The 5,274-nt window shown below is 38.4% G+C and overlaps 1 long non-coding RNA gene across 1 annotated transcript in view; it reads left to right on the forward strand.

Annotated features, from left to right (window-relative positions):
* Window positions 1-331: 331 nt before the first annotated feature.
* LOC135106565 (uncharacterized) overlaps window positions 332-5,274 on the forward strand; it is a 56,071-nt gene continuing 51,128 nt past the window's right edge. The window contains exon 1 of the long non-coding RNA XR_010271362.1: window positions 332-493. This is a non-coding gene — a long non-coding RNA (uncharacterized LOC135106565). The remainder of the gene's footprint in view (window positions 494-5,274) is intronic.

Genomic DNA, 5,274 nt, shown 5'->3' on the forward strand with positions numbered 1-5,274 from the left:
CGCTCCGAACTGACGTGCACGAAGCCTCGAAACAAGTGGCACTCCGAACTTACGTGCGTGAAGCTTCGGAATCTCACAGAGATACTAAAATTAAAATAAATATTAAAAATAAAAGTATTACTGCTGGAAAAACATGATCACTTTTACATAATGCATTCATGGGAGAATTCCAGAGGGCCAATACAGTAATTTTTTATTCCACCGCACAACATAACCTGGTTTCAAGCTTCTATTTCGTTTTATATGATTACATGACAGACTCGGCAACATAGCCTAGCGTGACGGGGCTTGGACCAATGGCAGGGAGGCTGTGGCGCTGACCTACCAATGAGAACGCACCATAGCCGATCCTTCAGGCACACGGGTAGCATCACTATCCGTCTTTGCTGAGGTTAACCGCCGCGTTGTGCATTGTGACATTAACCCCGCTGTATCATCATCATACGCTACCATCCACCGGCCTGGATTCACTGTAGCTGTAGAGCAGGATCTGGTACGTGTAATAAGCTGTCTTCTGTACCATTTAGTGCGTGGAGTAATGCACAAACAAGAAAAACACGAATGTACCAACACACACACACACACACACTTAGGAAAAATAATGTATGTATTCCCTCTCATTCCAAGTGTTTGGGTTCCATTATACAAAAAGTTAACCTCAAAAAGAAAAAAAAAAAAAACTTTTCTTTAGCACCCCTGAGGTCCTCCCCGCGTTGTTGAAGTCATTAGCCGAGTCTCGCGTGCTGCCGAGTGCCGCTGAGAGATGTGTTTAGGAATAATTTGACCCTCGCTATATCCGGGTGCGGGGTGGGAGGCCTTAAATCGGGGGTGTGATTCGCGCTATCGAGGTTTGTGAACTAGTGGAGCTTAAAATGGCATGGTTTGGAGGGAATTGTAATGCTTTGTTTCCTTTTGACGATCAGGTGGATTTTTTTTTGTGTGTATTTTCTTGTTTCTTATCTTTGCCTTGTTTCTCTCTCTCTCTCTCTCTCTCTCTCTCTCTCTCTCTCTCTCTCTCTCTGCATTCTCGTTTGCTGTGTGTGTGTGTGTGTGTGTGTGTGTGTGTGTGTGTGTGTGTGATGAGAAAATGTAGGTCACACACACACACACACACACACACCTGACAAACCCGTTCCCCACACTGACACATTTAATCTTTCATTCCCGTCCCCCTGTCAATCTCCTCGCGTCTCATGCCCTGTTGTAGCACTGATAGAGTATGCTTGTCGCCACCCTGGTTTGACATTTTATCGGTAGTGATGCAAGTGCTGTCAGTATAGGGTGTTTGATATGTGGTGTAGGGTGTAAGGGTGAGAGTGGTATGGATAGTCAAGTGTGCATTGTAAGGGCAGTAAATGTAGGAATTTAGGGTGTGAGTGTAGAATGGAGTGTGTAAAGTGTAGAATGAGTACGTAGGTAGATTAAGGAGTAGGTTAAGAGAGGACCTGATAGAAGTCTTTAAGTGATATAGGCGGTTATAACACTTGTGGCGTAAGCTAAATTCTCAGGATAAGTAATCAGGGTTGAACAAGAAAGCTTGAAAAAATTAGGTTCAAGAAAGAATAAGAAGGAATTGATTCTCAAATAGAGCAGTAGATGAATGAAGTGGATTCAGTAATCAGGATGTTAGTGCTGAGTCATGAGGGAGCTTTAAAAGATTAGACAAATTTATGGATTGGGATGATAGGCGGAACTAAGAAGGCATGTTTCATACAGGGACTGCCACTGCCTGACGGATTCTTACAGCTTCCCTTTTTTTTTTTTTATTTGTTGTTATTTTATTTGTTCTTATGTTCTTATGAGTGTGGTGGGAAGAGTTGTGTGCTGAATGGGCAGTAGACGTATTGATGTACCGTGATGGCTGTGGAAGTTCTGAGATAAAGGATCGTATTCTTAAATCTTCCTTCTCTTGTCAGGGTACCTTGAGAGGACAGAGGTGATTAGTTGGATTCTCAATATTTTTTTTTTTTTTTACCATATATTAGATGAGACATGATTAGGTTTTTTTTTTTTTATTTACAACGCAGAATGAGTATGAAAACAAAATTTGAATTAGACTGTGTGGGGAGTTGTTGAAATAAGGCCCGGAAACGTTTGAGATTACAGTTCAGAAGCCGAGTGGGTAAAACCTTAAAATTACCGGTAAGAGTTTATTGTAATATGTTAGGCAATAACACTAATAAGCAGAAGCAATATTACGGTGACGGAGTAGCCAAAGAGCTCGACACCAGCGCTTCCACCACCACTACCATCACCACCAAAACCAGCTGTCGGTAGTGCCACATAATTAACCAAGGAGCAAGAAACTAAGTCCATCCTGGGAGTATTAAATAAAAAATAAGCTGTTTCCTCCAGACATACTTTCTTACGGCTCGCTAAGGATGATAAAAACTACGACCCACTTGGTGGCAAGCCTGACCCTGCGGGATACCAAAACGTGTAGGAGGCGACTGGTACCCTCAGAGCCTCGTTAGCAGTGGTGAACTCCCACCTGTGTGGTTCGAGGCGTGGGTTGCAATGTTTCACCCCTTTCTTTATACTCAAAACAGTTTCTCATGTAATGATATTTCGTGGATGTATTGACTTGGGGTTTCTTGTGTTGTTTTTAGGCTTGCGACCACTGCAGTTTCAATGTGTGTGTAGTCCTCGGTCATTTAGCTTTGTGGGATTGAGGGAAGTATGTAGGTAAGCGTGTTTTATACAGGATGCCATGTTTATATCTGGTGACTTTCCAGGGTACTTTATTTTCTTATATCCTTAAATTTTCGTATAGGATATCAGACGTTTATTACTTCCTTTATTCTCACTATTATCACTCGTATAACATTCTCTCATGCATGTCTTAACTTAAGTCAGATTTGGGATCATTAAGCCTTGAATATGATCCTCGAACATTTGGTTTCGTGTGAAAAATTACTCGTGTATGCTGTATTTACATATAGAGTAGCACTCAACAGCGATTTTGCATGTTGAGAGAGAGAGAGAGAGAGAGAGAGAGAGAGAGAGAGAGAGAGAGAGAGAGTTTAGTTTGAAGAGCTGATTTTGAAAACATATCCTCTTGAAGCGTGTCTACCTTGCTGCGTAGGGTGAAGGTGGTTACGTAGTCATGAAGTAGTGCCGCTGTATATTTTACGTCCCGTGCACCATAACAGCATTCCGTTCACCTTTTTCTGGCTAGAGAATAGGAGTCATAACGCTTTCCTCCTCAGCGGCAAGTTAAACATTTCCACGTTACCGGAGCTCATCATCGTTTTTGCCTCATAATTTAAAGAAACTGGTAGCTACAATCTTACAGTACTTACGCATTTACACTTAACCGTTTAACATCGTTTTCAGTCTTACAGTGAACAGAATAGTACCTACATATGTACAATACTTATATGTTTTCACTTACCAGAGTTCATCATCGTTTTCCGTTTTAATATGAACAACAAAATGGTACTAAGATACGTACTTCAGAGGAGAATACAGGAGCCAACGTTTTGGACCATGGAACATGGGCTGGTGAAAAATCTTTATTCCTGACTGAGCTTCCCCCCTTCACTTTCTTGTTTGGCTGGGAATGTGAAACGAAGGCAGCGAGGCGTGCAGAGTGTGTGTGTGTGTGTGTGAGTGTGTGTGTGTGTGTTTAGGGGTCGAGGTTTCCTGTACGCAATTCAGTATTGTTTAGTTTGCTTTTCGAAGATATGTGAATTAATTATGATGTGTGCGTTAGAAGATTTCGCCAGGGAGTTATATGCTTGAAAAAGTCGTCCCTGAATAATATAAAATGACTACTCTAAGGGATGGAAGTCGTGTGTTTTTTTTTATTGTAACATTGCTAGTACATATTTCTTCGTGACATGCAGTGTGGATTTAATATGGTGTTGCATGTTTGAACAGTCCTTATTGAATAATATAAAATGAGTACTCAAAGAGATGGATCACTGCGTATGAAAACCTTTTTCTTTCCTTTTTTTTAAAGCATTACTAATACATTTTTCATCGTGATCAGTTGTGTGTATTTAAAGTTTTAACGTGGTATTGCATGTTTACACTTAGTCATTGAGTAATAATATAAGCTAAGTAATCAAAAGAACGAATGACGCGTGATAATCCTTTGTTTTTGGTTTGACAATGGCGTTACGTATGCTATTGTTTCTTCATAACCAATAGTACAAGGGGCAAGAGAGAATGAGAAGGAAGGAAAGGAGTCATGTACTACTGGACGTGTGAGTGATGGTACCTGAATATTTATAACCAAAAATGATGATGGATGCTACGTTAAATGTCGTGATTAGTACTATTTACGGCAGGGGAAGGTGAGGTTGTGGCAGGATTAAAGAGCTATTGCGTTAGGTGCGAGCGCTGGGACGCATGCCATAATGGGCTCGCGAGGGAGACAGATGTAAGAAAAATACAGACATTAAATTTTTTTTCAAGAGAAGGTTCTATATATATATATATATATATATATATATATATATATATATATATATATATATATATATATATATATATATATATATATATATATATATATATATATATATATATATATATATATATATATATATATATATATATATATATATATATATATATATATATATATATATATATATATATATATATATATATATATATATATATATATAACAATGACCGGGAGGAAGTGAAAAAAATAAAGTAAAGATATATAGATAGCAAACAAATAATACAACTAAGAATCACAGCAGGAATGATCGTTATAAAGACGGTATTCCTACATAAGAAACATAAGACAATAAGGAACGCTGCTAAAAGCCATCAAACCTACACGTGGCAATTGCTAGATAAAACATATATACCTATTTCCACCTGTCATTCCTACAGCGTCATTCCTACAGCGCAACACAAGGCGAGGCCGCTCCCTTGGGTTGCGACAGGCGTTGAGCTGCTTGACAATGGCTGTTTTGTATGTCTGGGTATTAAGTGGAGGCTTATCATATATGCAATGCTTGTTACATGTCGTTTTTTTCATGTTTATTGCAGAACTGATGAATTTCAGAATAGACGAGACTGGAATTGATAAGAAAGAAAGAGTTATTGTTTTCTTATGCATTGATGAGAAAATAAAACAGGAATAAATAGACAAAACATAAATAGATAAATAAACAAAATATGAATAGTTAAATAAACAAGTTAATTAATATACATACAATTAAACAGAAAGTAAATAAGATCAAGAAAATGCATAAGATAAGGAAAAAAAAAAAACAGTCCATTCTTAATGCCTTTGAAAATAAACAGATA

Source organism: Scylla paramamosain, chromosome 2, assembly GCF_035594125.1.
Source record: "Scylla paramamosain isolate STU-SP2022 chromosome 2, ASM3559412v1, whole genome shotgun sequence".
Classification (NCBI taxonomy): Eukaryota; Metazoa; Arthropoda; class Malacostraca; order Decapoda; family Portunidae; genus Scylla; species Scylla paramamosain.